Source organism: Calonectris borealis, chromosome 4 (assembly GCF_964195595.1).
Source record: "Calonectris borealis chromosome 4, bCalBor7.hap1.2, whole genome shotgun sequence".
Lineage (NCBI taxonomy): Eukaryota > Metazoa > Chordata > Aves > Procellariiformes > Procellariidae > Calonectris > Calonectris borealis.
The window spans coordinates 43,625,157-43,643,072 of record NC_134315.1 but is presented as its reverse complement, the minus strand read 5'-3'; the positions used below and the strand labels follow the sequence as shown (position 1 = coordinate 43,643,072).

General features: G+C 39.0%; 1 protein-coding gene across 3 annotated transcripts in view; it reads left to right on the top strand.

The window, feature by feature from the left end:
• The window catches only part of PALLD (palladin, cytoskeletal associated protein), a 209,152-nt gene that overhangs the window by 127,447 nt on the left and 63,789 nt on the right, over window positions 1-17,916 (top strand). Inside the window, exon 1 of one of the 3 annotated variants that reach the window (XM_075149368.1) lies at window positions 12,248-12,335. The exons of the other annotated variants lie outside the window; for them this stretch is intronic. The gene's annotated coding sequence lies outside the window, so the exon portion shown is untranslated. Of the gene's footprint in view, window positions 1-12,247; window positions 12,336-17,916 lie in introns of those variants that run through there. 3 annotated transcript variants of the gene reach the window in all.

The window sequence follows — 17,916 nt, the reverse complement described above, 5'->3', positions numbered from 1 at the left end:
TTCCTGAGCGTCCAGTAAACATGACTCCTACAAAGGAAGAAGATCTCACTAGTACAGTGCACCAAGAGAGCTAATATAAAAATGATTTTGTATCGCTGAGTTAATTTTATTACAGTGCTGCTTTATTCTCTGTTTAGCACTGTCTGATCTGTAGATCTTCTATTTCGCCCAACAGACTGAGATGAGTTAAGCTACGGAATAATGCTGTCAAGTTTTCTTTTATAGTCAGCTTCAATTTGTCATTTCTTAATTTCATTTTGCTGCGACTCGCTGTAGTCTGTGCTTATTTACTATTCACCACTTACACGTATCACTAGTTTTCATTTTAATGAAGTCATGCAGTCTCTAAAACCAGTCTCTCAAACTGGAGAGTGGTCATCTACTTGCAATTGACAGTGATTTCTGCTGCCATTCTGTGTATTTCCTCCATTCGGATGATAACATGTTGGCAAATGTTTTCCAGATCTAAATACAATACAATGGGGCATGTCAACTATACATATGGAGAATAGTATTTCCTATTCACATGAATTTGTGCCCAGCTCTCTCACACATGCATTGTCCTTGGCTGCTGCTGTAAATATAAGTCAAATGTAGGACTTTTTACCACTCATAACTGCATTATATTTCAGAGTAGCTTTCATCCAGGTTTCCCCCAGGATATGTTTTAGTACTTCTGCACGGAAAGTTCTGGCAATACTATTTTGATATGAATGCACATGGTTTTCATTCAGAGATATATATTGTTAATGTTGCTCACATGGGTTTGTAATCAGAAAAGCATGTATTAAGATTAAATGAGAATTCAATTCAAGCAATAAATTGATGTGTAGTAATGAAATATTGTTGACCAAAGTCTTGATATTAAGCAAATGTTTTTGGTTTCAGTAAAAGAACATTTCTTTTAGAGTCCCACTTACTTCTAGTTGACAAAAATCTGTGATACTTGAAAAAAAATGTATTTTAAATGTGGTAGTTACAGCATCATGAAAAGCTTTTCTGCACACTTATGTTTAAATATTTAATGCTATGCTGTAAGGTTCAGGCATGTAGTGCATGATGCAGAGTTCTTTTTCGTATCAACTGTCTGGTTTTCTTATCATGGTGCAAATGCCAAGATAGAAATGTCTTGCCTCTATCTTTCTTGTGATTCCACGCAAACATATTTTAATCGTCAGCTAAATTGCGCAGATTAATTTTAAAGGGGGAAATAGCCATTCTTTGCCTGTGCCTGCGTGGCTGCCTATGGGTACCTATACACTTGCATGTGTGCATTCCGTGTCTTTCCATGAAAGTTCTGGGAGAAATTTGCAGCAAGCAGTCCTTGATTATGCTACTTTGGTTTCAATGTGGACATGTGTTTCTTTCAAGAGTATCTAAAATGTCTAGAAAAAGAAAAATGTATTAAGCCTACAGATTATATATTGGCCAATACAATTTGGGATGATATTTTGATATGAAAGAAATAGTGTATTTAGCTAATAAACTGAAGGCAGTAAATATAGCACTGATTTTTAAAAAGAGTTTTCAGGGAGTTTCAGGGGACTCTTGACTGGTGAGTCCGGTATCTGAAAAATTTGTAGATAATGTAGAAATAATAGTATGACCCAGAATAAAGAAATTAGAATACTAAGATCATGAACATAATTTGACATTTTGTGAAAACAATATAAATTTTGTAAATAGAGGTAGCACCTCACAAATCTATTCAAACGATTTGAAAGAATCAGTGAGAACCATGTGGATGAGTGAAGTCTAGTTGATACAGTCCACTGGATTTCCAAAGGTTTTCAACACAGTCCATTTTGATAGGCTTCTGAAGAAACTAAGCAGCCAAGGAATAAAGGCTTGACAAAATATATCTTCTTGCCCAAATAAAAATAAGTGTTTAAAAGAAAGTAACCAAAAATAGAAGTAAATTGTCAATTCTCAAAAGAGCAGGAGATAACCAGTTGAACTCCACACAGAACTGTGCTGAGTCTGGCATTGTTCATCATATGTACCTCTTTTTTCCAGATCACTTATGTTTAAAAAAAAACAAAACAAAACAAAAACCCCTTCCTCCAAGCAAGTGGTGTTCAGGTTTCAGGTGTTTAGGTACAACAGATCTGTAAAGAATTATTTTTATCAGTTAAGTCAATGTGTATTCTCATACTTTGGCAGGAGATTTGTTGACATTCTGTATTAAAATATATTATTATCAGTATGTGTATCTATACATCCAGAATATGTTAAGATGTTAAGTCTGAGAAATATGATTATGTGTTGTTGATTATCCTTTACAATATTACTAAATGCTTTAGCACTTATGTTACAATGCCGGTATTCTTAATTTTTATTACAAGGCTGAACACTAGTGCAGAAATTCAGTTTTGTTTTACTGATAAAATGCTGAGGTTTTTTGATTGTTTTCATAATTCCTTTAATAATAGTAAAGGATTTTGTGGTTTAAGTATTCGGTGTTCCCCAGCAGCAGGTTGAAACGGTTGCTGCCAGTACTCTAAACTTGATAAATGGTTGTGCACTGGTACCTAATACCTTCATATTCAGATGATAAAACTACTCAGGCCCATCGGGTTAATGATGTGATCCTTCCTGGCACATTTCTATTCCACTGCTCCTGCAGAGCCTTCTATTTTTTGGCTACATAAAACTGCCATAACATTGGTGGGGAGCTGGACAGCACGATGACACCCTAGCAGAAGTGCAGGTGGGACAGCATACAGTGTGGTTCTCTGAGGGCAGCGCTTCAAGCCCCTGAGAAAGATGCTGCCACGGCTCAGTATAGTTGCAACTGTTGATTTACTGTGTGCAGTGGAGTAGTTTGAGTGAGTGGCTTCACTGGGGGAGGAGGAGGAAGGATTCAATTGCGCAAGCACAATTGGCAGCTACCAAAATGAGAAGATGGCATGGGGAACACATATGCTCTACTTGCTGAAAGATTGCCACTGGGATCAATGGTAGCAATTTAACTATGTGGAGTATTTAGAGAAAGAAAACCTGTACTTTGAAACCTGTTTGACCAGACAGGGAGAGGTCTGGAATTGTCAGTGAAAGTCAGTTGAGTAGTAACTTCCAGATCTCTGGGAGATCATCCTCTGTCTGCAAGGGTAGAAGCCTAAGCTTTTGTATGCATTTATCTAAGTTTTTACATAGCTTTCTTGAGAGCATTGCGAATTCCTCATTCAGCAGAGATGTACTCTTATTTGCAGAAGGGAAATACGGCACAACAGCAAAAGAGCAAACGTGGAACAGCACCTCAAAGGTCGAAGGATATGTCTTTCTACCCTGAACATATCTGTTACAGTGTCATTCGTTCCATTCAGAAGAACTGATGTTAGATGACAGGGCCTGGACAGTAAATTGTTTGCAGAATCACCAGTGAATTATTTGTCAGTAGCTTGAACACCTGCTGGAGATGATGGAGTTGTTCTGAAATAAACCAGTACTGCTGCAGCCTTTAGCAGTGGAAAGGATGAGCTCCATGAGATATCCCATTTTTTTTAAATTACTATTTGACAATCATATGTCCTTTTGACTTTCATTTAATTTATTCTTAAAGTATTTCTGTATTTTGGATTTTAATTTTAGCATTTTCTTTGTCAGTTATGAATGCTTTAATTACATTCATCTCGAAACCAGTAACTTCAAACCAGGAGATTTTTCTGGACATAAATTCTACTAAATTGTTCCTATATGTTTCTTATTTTGCCATTAAGTTGTTTGTTTGGGTTTTTTTTTTCTGAGGTGAATTTTAGCGTGGTAGATTATGTACGTAATGTAAATACGATGTAGTCAATATATTTCTTATTCTGCCATTCTTACTAAGCTGTTTCCTTAAGTTTTTCTAGTTTGAGAGTTTCTCACAAGTAAACAAACTTGTTCAGGCCTCTGTTAAGGGAAAGAATGCGATATAAAAATACCAGAGTCGGTTTTCTGTTGAGCTGAAAATACAGCTGGCTTAACGTGTTGGGTGCAGCTGAAGGAGTGTTGCAGGACGATGGTTATAAATGCACCTTTGTACTCTCCCTAATTATTTTTTTTTCATGCACTTGCGCCGAGGAGCAATCGCTATTGCCCTGTACATTAGTGACTTAACGCAGTGCTCTCTTTGTTCCGATCTGCTCCTTGTTTTCTGCTTCACCCAAACGTCCACAGAAGCTTGCAATAATGGAATAACTTTTAGCATTACTTAAGGACTTCTTTTCACAACTTAATACTAAGGAACCGTGTTGAGAAATACGGGAATGCTTCCAGACTCCCAAACAGAATTAGAAAGTTAGTTTAGCTACAACTTCTTCTTTAATTTGTTGCAAAATACTGTTTCTTGTCACGCTGCCTTAGAGAGGACTGTCTCACAAGACTTTTACTAATTTTGAATCATTACTTTGTGAAGGGTATTCCTTTTAAGGAGTCACAGCTCAATAATTTCCTTAGTCAGATAGAGATATCTCTACATATTAACTTTGTTTGTTTCAGCTGTCACTGTGGACATATTCAGTATATATTCTCCTGAACTGTTACCATTTTCACATTTAAAGAAAGAAATCACTTCCTGCAGGATTCCTTGGTATTTATTTAAAAAATGACTACCACATAAATGCTTGTGATATTCCACTTCAAAAAGGCTAAATCTAAAAGATGTGAACAGAAACTACAGTGACGAGCAGGGCTAATTCTTTTATTTAAGTGTTCTTCCTTGCTTGCTGTCGGTCTTGCACACACATGTACATATAGACTGTAAATTCTTTCTCATTAAGTACCTGACGAGCTACTAAAACTAAGTATCAAGCAACAGTAATAACAGTAGGGAGCATTCTGCTAGCGAATTTACACCAACTTCCAGCAAGTAAGCTACTCTTTATAATACTGCTTAAAAGAGTTTAGGGATATTTTGAGAGTTAAACTAGCCTCGCTTGCTTTCTTCATGCAGCATAACAGAATAGCCACTTTTTAAAGAATAGGTAGCACTGCTGAGGGATTCCTTTCTGTCTGCAGAAGCAGCAGCTAAATCCCCAAAGGACGCGCTGTAACCTGTTCTAAGGAACAATGGAAAATATGTCGAGAATCTGTGAGTTTTTACACTGGAACTTTATAACTTCGTTTTCCTTTGTCTTGTTGCCAGTGGTTTGCACGCACTGCTGCGGCAGCTTAAAAAGCGATCGTGCTCCGGAAACCCACGGCGGCTTTGCGCCTGTCAAGGTACGGCTGCTAAAGGGGGGCGAACGGAGGAACCAGAGAGAGTTTGGGGGCGGTTCCCGAGAGGATCCCCGCTGCGTGTTCCGGAGAAAGCCCGGCTGCCCGGCAGCGGCCGTGTGAGGACGCTGCGGCTCCGGGGCCGCCCCGCCCCGGCGGCGCCCGGGAAAGGTGCTCCTTACATGGGCATGGCCGCGGCCGGCGGCTGCCGCTGCTCGCCCGGGGCCCGGGCGGGGTGCCCCGCTGGAGCCGGGCCGCGGCCGAGCCGGGGGCGGCGCGGCCCGGGGGGTTCAGCCAGACAAAGAACAGTCCCGGCAACCAAATAAGGAAGTTGGAGCTGGAGGATTTCAGAATACGAGCAGGGGGCAGATGGCAGGGAAGCACTCTTTCTGCGGGAAGCTGCTTTCTGCTGTTAAAAGCGAAGTGGTAAATAGAGGGGATCGAGGCTGACGAACTTGTCGTTGTCCTTCTGTAATCTTCTGCCAACAAAGCTGACGAACTCAAGCTGTGTTTGTCATATTTTCTCATGTTTCTGAAAGCTCTTTATAGATTTTTGTTTATAAAGGAGGGGTCTCTGGCAGCTTGAAGATAAATGAGTCTTCCTCTGCCAGAGGAAAAAAAATCCCATTGTAGATAATTTCAAGCATTACAAAAACACGTTATGAATTTTTGTTTACTGCAGTGTTCTAATGAAAACTTAGAAATTCATCTAGAAAGGGTACATATGCACCCCTGAGAGGCTGAGGTTTCTTTGCAGTTGAGAACTGTAGTAGAGAAAGAGAGAGAAGAAAGAAAATGAGCACTAAAAAACCGACCCTGACAGTTCTGATAGAAAAGCGTTTCGTAACAAAATGACATTGTGGAAAAATATTCCGGGATATGAGAAATCCAAGTAAGCTACTGTTTTAAACATAGGTATGGAATTCATACCCTGCGACCCTAATCCCCAGTGCCGTGGGCCTTTTTTTTTCTACTTATATGGGCTGAATTTAAAAGGTCTTATTCCTGGTGGGAAAAGACACAGAACACCATTCACCTTTTCACTTCAGACTTACTGGGAGCAGGAATAATCAACACAACAGAAACATTAAGTAGATGAAGGAGCAGCTGTGATCTCTGCTGTGTGAAAGCTAGAAGAGAGAAAACTAAATAGCTGTGGGCACAAACTTCAGCAGTAACGTTTAACATACTGGCCTGGTTTGCTCTGGTTTCAAAATGTTAGCAACAGAATGTCTCCTAACTTCACAGCCTTTATAGCAAACAATTAAATGCACTATGCGCTTGACGTCCTGATGAAAGGAAGTAAGTTATGCCTCGATCTTGAAATTGTGACCAGATCAGCTCATAAACACCTACTGAAAAACATTTTAAGTATTGTGGGGAAGCCTGACTCAGAAGAAACAGCTTCTTTATCTTTCCTGACAGGCCTCCCAATTACAGCAGCTGTAAGTTGCTAAAGTGTAACTAATTGAAAGATACAAGACACTCAGTATTACGGTATCAGGAGTATTAAAGAAGAGAATGTAGTGTTGAGATTTGGGTTGGGAACTGGGAAGGACTTATGGATGACATTCCAATTGCTGTAACCACCTGTGACTTTATATAAGCCTCCTAACAATTTAAGCATCTGAAGTGTAGGTAGACCTGTCATAGATCCATAGTGATGCTTGCAAATGTGATTTCGGTATCACAGCTGAAGAGTGTATGCCAATTTTACTGTGAAGTAAAGAAGAAGCCATAGATACAATACTAACAAAACCACAGACGGTAAGCCTTAGGCAAGGTTATTTTGCTTTTGATCCCGATATGTTGATTGAAACAGAAAAATAAATTACAGATGTCTTTGTAATTTCATTAACAACAAATAGAGAATCTGAGAAGAGTAGTAGAGTGAGGGAGAATGAAAGTGCAAGGAAAAGCAGCAAGAGTTAGGAAACGAATACAGGGCAGAACCAGCTGCATAGCTTGGGAGAGAAAAGAAATTGGACAAAAACTTACAAAAAAGTTCTCCTTTGTGGGGTTAGTGAAACTGGCAGCTTAACATGGGTCAAAATCCTTTTGAGTTAGAGGAGTGAATTGTTTACTAAGTTATATTTTGTTATATTTAATGTAGCTATTTCCAGAGCTCATACACATTGCTATACCAGTAGTTGTGCAGGCCAGGAAATCCTCACAGATTACTTATGATCAAACAGAATGAGAACATGGGTACCGAAGTAACTAGGTACTTTAAGGAAGGCATTGGGATGCTTGACTTCTCTACACACTTGTTGTTAACCATCACTGTTCTGGTTCCTTTTTGAAAGTGCCTACATAGTAGACCCGCAGTTTTTCTCTGTACCATCATATGGGTTACATGGTAAGTCTTATCAATATCATTTAAAAAAATTTGTACCCTGAAGACCTTTGCTATTTTAGTCCAAAAGGTGAATTAGGATTATAACAAAGACTTAAGCATGAGTCACTTCATCACCATATATATACATGCGCCTGTGTGTCTATACATATATGTCCATTAAAATGGTAATTGCCTTCTTATGAAAATTGTCTCAGCAATAGAAACTTTTAATTTTTGTTTTCCTCTATGTATAATTAGAAGTTTGGAAAAAGGTCCTTTTAATTTTATTTTTGTTGAATCATGTTTTAATAGATCAGAGACTTTGCAGTATGATTTGCTTTCAAATGTTGGCTCTAGCAGCGATGCTTTCCTCTCTGTAAAACACATGACTTTGATGGTGTGTATTGGCAGAATTGAAAGTGATGGGAAGTGTTTGCTCAAATAATCTTTCTTGTAACAAATATGTGATCCTTTATTTTCCAGAAGTGCTAAGAAAAACAAAAGCCACAAACAACTTGGTACTTCTAGTTTGACATTGTGAATTTCACCAACAGGAAATAATACCAAACAAAGCACTTTACAGTTACGACCTCAGTGTCTGCCAACACCAGCAAAGTTAGGTAGTACAGGATGCTTGTAATACAGGATTCAAGAGAATGTTTTGAAATAGTGCTAAATGCTTTGGACTAGTACATGTTTGGCAATTGCCATTTCAGAGGTATGATTAGTCCCTTTTGTTCTTAGGAAATGCATTCTGTCCTAAAGAAATCTCAAACTCTCATGCGTTCCAAGAAAATCAGTGGCCTGTTCCTGGCTTAGTAGTCCCCATTCAAAGCTTTTAAATGTTGTCAAGTACAGTATAGGAGGGGATGTAATTTTATGGAGATTTTTTTTGTTTCAAATAAAAATTTGAAAATCCACAATGGTTGTCATGTCAAAGCTTGTTTTGTGTAGCTAGCATAAATGGGATGCATTTCCTTTACGTAAGAAAAACAGGGAGATTGCTGAATTGGGCTCCATAAATCACTGAATTCAGTCAGCTGCACATGAATCAGTTTGAAAGCTTGTAAACTCTTTCGGTTCCCTCTTCCAGTCCTTCACTGTCTATGTTACTGCCATTTCCATCTGAGCTTAATGATGTTTGAACTGTAATATGATGCAAAGCTCCATTGTGGCTAGCTGAATGCTATTTGGGTTGATTTATAGTCATGCCTATATTCTTGAATTAACTTCCAGTTTTTAAGACCAAAAGAATCTCGTGTCACGTGTCTCCCCCATGTAGAAAACACCATTTGAATCTCAATCACAACTTCTTCTTAGACCTCAGAATTTTTTAGGTTTTTTTTTTTTGTTTTCTTTTTGACAAACATCCTGTTTTGCTTTAAAGAATTTGAGAGATCTGGTCTTAACTAGCATGATCAGAATTGCACACTCCAGTGTAGCTTTTAATGTCTCTGTTATTCACCAGCTGGGATGCTAAAATTTTGCATATCATAATGAAGAAAAACCAAGTAGGCAAATAGAAGAAGGGAAATATAATTGTGTAGTCATTTGTAGTGTAGTAGCACCTGGAAACCAGCTGTTGTGGATGACAGTGTATGTACACTCTATTAAAATATATTTCCTTCACTGAAGATACATTGCAAGCAAAAAGGTTGCATTTAAACACTACAAATTATCCTGTAGTAGTTTAAGAACTTGACAGACTCTCTCAAGAAGTCCATTGAGTTGTTTTATCTTCATTTGTTTTCTCTCAGATTGCTGTGGATGTAATTACTTTGTGTAAGGTCTTTCTCTCTGCATTTTCAGCCTTTTTCTCCTGAGTTCATCCTTTTTAGTTTTCATACTTTAAGCAATACTAATTTCATTTTATTTACAAGGTGGATCTTCATTTTGTGAAGATTCTCAAACTTTGAATGAATGCTAGCAAAAAAACCTTATATGAGTTCAGGCGGTTTGGTGTTTGCCTGTTTTACTAATGGCATTTACCGTTACCTCCGTTAGTTCACAGAAACTAATTGTTGGGGTTTTTACCGCGTTTTTCCAAAAACTGTTTGTTATAATTGTCATTACATCATTTAAATATAAGGACTTTGTTGGCGTTCTATGCAATTGTCTTTTTACATGTAAATTAGTGTCCCTCATTTTAGTTTGCCAGTCATGCTGTACATACAGTTGGAAACCCCTTAAACTAGAAACAAATGTTCCTGGAGCTGGAATGATAGGCAAAGTTGTTTACAAGAAAGAATCACAGATCATATTAAGTTTTAAGTTAAGCATATGGTTTTGTTTCCTTTCTCTTTGGATCTGTATCTCATGTTGTGCCTCATGTTTGGTTCCCAGTAAGTTGAGCTTCATTTTCACTTTCCATGCCCAGTTATGCTTGTGGAGTCACAGTGAAGCAAGTGTCTTGAGCTATGCTGATGTGCACAAGCTGTCTTTTTGCTTTCATCTTCCATCCCCATGAAGTGAACACGAGCATACATGCATAGACATAAAATTCTCCAAAATTCTTGGAACATATGTGCAAAATATGTGCAATGTAAGAGCTGTGACAAAAGAAAATGTCAGAGAACTCAGTTTTCTTTACTGCAATATTAACTCACTCTGTTACAATCAAATACGAAGGAGAAGGTGCAGTTAAGAGATGTGAATTCCAGGTACTGTTTTTCTATAATTGGCTTTTCCTACCGTGTATCACTCTGTTCTTTGTTGTGTGTGTTACAGCTATTACTGGCTGCACTGTGTTCTGCTTGTTAGATAAAATACTGTCCCTGACCAGCATACTTACCCAAAATCATATAGAGACATGATCAGTGATGAGTAATACTCCTGTTTTATCTTTGTACTATTTTAACACTATGCGTATGAGCTACCATGCTTCTTCCCCTAGTCATATACCAGAATTGGAAAGAGTGTTAGTGCAGTGCCAGTCTTCTTGCTGCCGGGATCTGGCATGTCACTCTCTGTTCTAGCAATGGGGAGATGCTTTATTTCCCCCTCCTTTTTTCCTGGTTGGCAGCATTCCTCTGTTCTCCTTATTACATTCTGGAGCGATCAAGTGATGTGGAGCGAGTTCTGAGTCCTAAAGAGGGCTGGGTGGTGAAAAGGGGTGAAGGGGGTTGCGTAAGCAGCAGAAGTTTCAGTGCCACCTTGTTCTGCATTGTCCACCGTAAAATGAAATTTCTCAGGTACAGGTCTTGCTCATCTTGGGGGTTCATACCAGTTGGAGAAAAATAGTTTTTGTGTAAACCCAACAGATTCCAGGCATCCAGAACTGGACTATAATACACACTGGTTGGAAAGCGGAGCTAGAAGAAGAAAGAGGAGCACCCTTACTTTCAACTGCCCTAAAATCTCTTAACTGTTGTCCAGGATGCTTAATAGTAGTGAGATAAAAGGCAGCATGTTCATACACTTCTTTTTGCTGTCCACGTTGTAGAAAATTCAAGTGATACCACTGATCGCCACTGTGGATTAAGCATGGATTTGAGAATAGAGGCTTTATAGATGTATCTTTTGAGATTGTCCGTCTTGTTTAAAGCAGATATTTAAGTGTATGTTGCTAATGACTAGTTGCGTTCTATGCTTACTTACAAAACTGATGTTGGCATGTAATCTGTAAGAAAACACTGGATCCAGACTGAGTGGGTTCTAGTAGGAAGGGTATGAACCAACAACAGAAATCTGTTCTTCAGCCTTCATCCCCTTGTGGAAAAAAGAAGAAAAAAAAGAAGTATCTACCTCCAAATGATGCCCTTAGTGGAATATGCAGTAGTAATTAATGTATTTACAGTAAGTGTCTGGCAGTCTGGATGGTTTTGCGTAATTAGACTGCAAAATAGTGTGATTTTTGTAACATAGAGTAAATGTTCTCTGAACTCTGATGCTAATCTTTGACAGGTGAAGAAGATGCAGGAGATTTGTTTATAAAGCAGGTGACTAAAGTGTGCAATAGAGTGATATGGATTTTCTGAAAAAAGTTTTAAATTCAGTTTAACCTGAAAACTCAGGGACTTGGTAGTGATGAGTAGTGGCATAATTGTTAATTAAAAAGAACACAGTATCAGAAAGCTTAGAAGAATAACTTGAGGCATCGCTTCCGCAGTTCTACATTAAAACATGTAGCCATCCCACCCGCTCTGTCACGCAGACAAAAATGATGTGGAAATCATGGAAGCTTTTCCTACGCAGAAAAGCTAATGTAAACTCTGGTGGCAACACTTTCGTGCAGCTGTATGGCAACATGGAAGCGCCGGCGATGTTTCCTCTACCCTCTAGGCAGCTGCAGCGCCTGCTTCTGCTGTAGTAGAAATTTCTCAAGCATTTCTACTGGCAACGGATGCCGAGCTCCTGGAGGGAAGAAAGTGAACTTCCAGCCTGGGACCCGAGCCTTTTTTGGCAAAAAGTGTATCCAAAAGTCCCGGTTCTTGCAGCTCCGAGGGGAGAGTAATTAGGACCGAGACTGCGGCAAGGGGGAAAGACGATCCCGATGGCGATTCGCTGCGGGAAACCCACGCTTCCCTGCCGTTCCCAGCAGCCTGGTAACGCCTCTCGCAGGCATCGGGGAGCCCGGGGTGACCGCGGGACTCTTAACGTGAAGCTGCCGGAGTGGGACGCGCCGGCGAGGGCTCACTGAGTCACGGCGCGCTGCCTGCGCCGCCCGGCCCGCCCTATATAGCGCCGGGTACCTGCGGGCGCCGCGCCGCCCCGCCCCGCTCCCGCCGCCGCCGCCGGGCTCCCTCGTCCCTGGAAACTGGCGCTCGGGTATGTGATAACTGCCCGCGCAAACGCCGCCGAGGTAAGATGGCAGGATGCTTTCATGAGTTCGTACGTGACGTGTTTTCTTCTGATGAGGCGAACGCGCGGCAGCAGCGGTGATGGAAGGCGAGAGGTCAGGGCAAATGAAATCGTGCTGTAATCGGATCGGGCTGACCGCGTTTCTTTCGAGCATTTCTCTTTTGCATGACTGATTCTTGCCCTTCTAGTTTGCCACATCGTCTGTAGTTGCATTCGAGTTTGGCTGATGCATTTCATTTGCCGACCTTGGCCATCCCCTTGGTGTTTCCAAACACGGAAAGGATGCTGTTGTGGCGGCAGCGGCTGTGTGTATCTCTGGAGCTCAAGACTTGTTAAATCAGTTGTTCGTTTGTTAGTAAATGTGACAGAGCAGTAAAATACGAGTGCTTTCGCAGCCTTCTGTGTAGGAGACTTCTGTAGGAACCCGGTGATACTCCTGGATGAAAAGAGAGCTGGTGATGGACAGGAGACTTGAATGTTTCAGAAAACTTACTATGGCTTCTTACTAAAATTAAACCAAAATCAAGCAAAATATTGGGGGTTTTTTATTACTATGGAATTCATTAGTCTGTAAGGAAGACATATTTGGTGACCTAGCAATGATGTACTCCTGTAGCTAACTTCTTTGTCGAATGTTTATCGTTGAGTGTTGAAAGGAATTTGGTGTTACTTAGTAACTGTAATTTATAACAGTAACAGCTTTGGAGATTTTTTTTTCTTCTTTTCCAAGTCTGTAGCAGACATTTGTTTAAATTTTAGTAGCGAAGACAAAAAAAAAAAAAGTGAAAGTTTCCTGGCAGCAGGCACATAATTAGAAAGAAGGCTGGGAAAAGTAAGACTGGCCTTCCTTATAATGATGTGTTTACAGAAACTTGGAAAGCAGAGATATGCATTGGCTATCAAAGAGAAACCAACGTCTGCTGTTGGAACATTTGGGTCAGCCTTATATTAAGGAATATGGCACTGCAGAGCATACATCTAAAAATAGGAGTGGACACATTCGATGTTTCATTAGGCTTTGAGGTCAAGAAACTGTTTTTCCACAGTATTCTGTGGCTGTATTGAACTGAAACCATGATTCCTGGGACCAAACCTTATATTTCTGAAATTAATTCCATAAGATGTATTACATATTGTACGGAAAGTTTTATGTCCACTCAGAAGTCTGTGCACACCGAAATACACTGGAGTTCTGGGGTGGGAAAAGTTATGATGGTGTTCTTAAGGAAGCCCAACAGTTTCCAGGCATCCAGAGCTGGTCTGTGATTCACAATGCATACCAGACATAGAAGGATTAAGATATAGAACTGATAACAAAAGGATGGAAAAAACATATAAAAAGTTAAATGGCTCTCAGCCCATGTCCGCTGATTGTATCTAAACCACTTCACTATGAAAAAGGGGGCAAATACTTGTGAGAACAGGATTCTGAGAGAGATTCTGTTGCATCCTGCTTTCAGATGGGGAACAAAACCTGAAGGGACAGACTGTTTGTGAAATAATATTCTGGTACTAATTTTCCTGGCCAGGAGGAGAAACCCTGTGGGAAAAGGTGGGGGCAAAGGGATAAGTTTGAATAAAAGAAATTGGGAAGATTGAGTAGGAAGTATACAGATGTTCTTACAACTTTTAAAACTGTTAGGAATATGCAGGTAGGGTTTTGTTGGAATTAGGGGTGTCTCATTTGGATAAAAACATTTCTGTCATCTTTGAGATAGTAGAAACCTGATAATCACAAAGTCAGAATTCACCAAGTTACCATACACTGCACTCTGACATAAAAGTTTTCCTAAAATTGGAATGGTGGATGTGTGGTAAAGATCTGTTAGCAGTTGGCAGATATATGTCACATAGCTTTTCTTGTAGCTTTATGAGAGCCACGCAATTTTTTTTTTTCAATGAAAAAGTGTTCTGAAAATTTAAAGTGTGATTTAAGTAACAATAGGCAGCCTGATGTATCAGGATTCCATTAAAAAGCACTGCTGAAAAATACATGGTTTTATGTTCTCATACTTAATGAAGTCCTAGAAAATTCTCTCAAATTGTTCTTCAATTTCTCTCTTTTTTTTTTTTTTTTTTTTTTTTAATTTTGTAAGAGCAGAACGGTTATACATATTGTCGTGGCCAAGCTCATCTTGCTCATCACGCGCCTATTATTGTGGGCCTATTATTTTTGACTAGCCTGAGTCTACTGCTTTCTCTTTGCGGAGACTGTGTGATGATTGCAACATATAAAACTTTGCAAAGTTTTATTCTACAATAATTATTGGTTTTGTACAATTACTGTAAAGTAATTATTGAGATCTATGGTTCCAGGCAACAGAAAGCAACTCACTATTCTCTGCTCTGCACTAAAGGATTTTCTGAGCTTATATGACAGTTGTGGAGGCTGTGATAGTCTAACCTCTCCACAAGCAGGAGTGGGGTTGCAGTTTTGTTATCCACTTTGTGGTCTGTATGACTGCAACAGCCATTTCTAATAGTTATGTTAGCTATGTTAGGACAACTTGCCTCCATTTCTGTAAGGACACGGTGGTAAGTCTGATGAGTAATGTCCAGCTGTTGGGTTTTAGGCATTGGAAGACAAAGGGAGTGGTCTGGCTGGAAGTGACCTGTGGGATGCTGGTCAGCCCACTTACATGGAGAATTCCTTCTTTCTCTCCTGTACAGAATTTCTTTCTATTACTCTGCTTCAAAATGATCCATGAGACACTCGCCTTATTTAAACTTAACCTCGTTCTCAGCCGGGCTAAGTAAACTAATTTGACTTGTAAAATCATGTATTTGATGGGAAATTATTGTATTCTTCAAACAGTAAACGAATTTCTCAACCAGATCTGCTTAAAGTAGCTGCTTTGTGATTTTACTCATGCCAACATTAATGTGGAACCATGTGCCTGAGAGCAGAGTAGAGCATCAGTCAGTGTGATGTCATGTATATAGATTTTCTCTGTGTGTATGGTATCATTTCCTGTAGATTATGAATCGTGGTAGGCACTAAACCTGAAAGACATGAAGATAAAGAACTTTGGTTTTAAAAAGCTGAGTTTCTAAGATGAAAATGGGTAGATAAGGGAAGTGCATGGGGTGCAGTGAGGAGAAACTGTCTGAAAGATTAAGATAAGTTACATTATTAATTACATAAGTAACATTATTAGTTACATAATTTCCATATGAACTGTTTTATGTTATTGTCATATGTCTTTTCATTTGCTGTTTACTCTCCAAGAAAGGAGTCTTCAAGTATTTGGAGATGTACTGGACCTTTACTGACCTGAGAGGAGTTGGTGGCCCTAAGATTTTATTTTCCCAATAAAAATTTCAGGGTTATATAGAACGTATTAATTAACTGATAGTCCCATATATTTCTGGGAGCATAATCCTTGGCTGGAAATTTTTAATCCCGGGAATATTCTTTAATCAAAATATGCCTATGGAATTTTGTATTCATGAACCATCTTCCATCTTGGAAATATTCCCGTTTTCTTAACAGACAGCATTTCAGTGCTAGATTTCACCCTTTGGAGTGAAGCTCCCACTCAGTAATAGCAATGCTGAGCAATGATTTCATAGTGATAATACATCCATTTGGAAGAATTAGGAAGAATACATACAGAGTAATTACTAACCAAGTTATAGCATGCCCAGAAGACTTGTTTTAACCTCTTATTCTGCAGAAAATGAAGAGGAGGGTCTTTTGTGACCACAAGTGTCAGAACTTCCTGGAGCTTTACAGATTATTTAACATTTTGGTATTCATATAATTAAAAAAAAAATGCTTACTATGCCATCATAATTATCATAGAAGGAGAACCAATAATTAAGGCAGTTCTTTTTACATATGTGAAGTATATTTTCTGGATTAGCACACAAATAGAAAATTTAGGAAACATTTTTTCTCCGCATTGCTGTTTAGACACTTAACATGGTCCTTCTCCCACCTACTTGAGACATTCTAGCCCTTGCCAAGGCAGGAAGTTTGTATTTCCTTTATTGAAGCAGAAAGTGATTGTAATTACTGTATTGTGTATGGCACTCCCCAGCACTTTCCTTTTCCACAAAGGGAAGGAGTTTAAGATAAACAGCATTTATTTTTATATAAATAAATAAATACAATGGACTCAATTTATTGCTGGGCCTTTTTCTGCCTGGTGCACCTGCATGAGATGAGCCAAAAAACAACTGAATCTGCTTTCTCTAGTTTGCATAGTGTGCATATCTCTCCAGGGATGATTTGAGTAAGAAATCTTGGATTAATTTAGATTATCTTAAACCATCCTTTGATAGCAGTTATTCAGAATTCATTCCAGTCCTTCCCAGGACTTTCTTCTGAGGCTGGGGAACTTTATTCCTTCACGTCACCAAAAAATGTTCCTCTTGAAATTCCTCCTTGAAATGTTATTAGTTTCAGAAGATGGTCTATATTGCATATGCTGGTCTAAAACATAGGAGAAGAAAAAAACTATTCTTCTAATTCTTCTTTTTGAAGAAACCAATCTTATATCACAGTTGACTATAGAATATTTCAAAAAGAAAGTGGCAATGTGAGCTTGAGTTCATACTTCAGCCTTAAAAATGTGGAAGTTATTTAGTCAAAGAGTTGAGTGCGTGCATCAGGAGCTGCTATACTGCCTTGCCAAAGTATCCGAGTTTTGATAAGTGTTCATAAGATGGCACGTCTCATTTGTCCTTTTGGATTTGTGTAACGTGAAGGCTTTCTAGAGAAAGACAATTGTCTGCAGACATGATGTGTCAGCCAGCAGAAATGTACAGGGGAAGATTTTTTGGTTTTCATTGGCAACATGGTTACATTTTTTTTCCAGGCTAAAATGTAAAAATAGATTAACACACAAAAATCCGTTTTAGTAATGTTAACATTTATACCAACCAACTAATCCCATCAAATTCACAGTGAAGAGTGATATTCTTGTATGCTACTGTACCCATTAAGGCAACACAGTACCTGACGTGTGCATGTAAATAATAGGAAAACATAGGAAATTAGGTTTACAACATCAGTATTTAACTCTTTGCTTTTACGATCTCGGGCGGGATTGTTTTAATCTTTGCATTTACAAGAAAATGACTGAACTTAGCTTTAAAAACGTTGAATTTAGATGAAGATTCAGTCAGCTGGATTTAATTTTTAAATTGCAATTTAAAAAGAATTCCTCTCCTATGATGAAGAAGAATCCACTTCAGAGAGCAAGAAATACATGCAGGCAGTATGTGGTGGGTTGGAGAAACTTCATTAGGAGTTCCTGCCTGGGCTTTAATGAATAGAAGAAGAGTATGGAATACTTTGATTTTTTTGTGCTGCTTCTGCTACAGAATCAGTTAAAAAGTATGACCCCAGTTCTCCAGCCACACTGAATACAGAAATCTGGTTTACATCAAGACCTGCATGTGTTACAGCAGTTTTTCTCAGGAGAGCCAACCTGCTGGTTTTAGGCCAAGGTTTAAGCTGGGCTTGCTTCTACCCATTTTTGCACCTTACTCACATCTTGGAAGACTTATCCTTAAAAAAGGATCATTAAGTTATTTCTGTAGTTGGATTTTGTCGTCTTTTTGAATTTTTACTC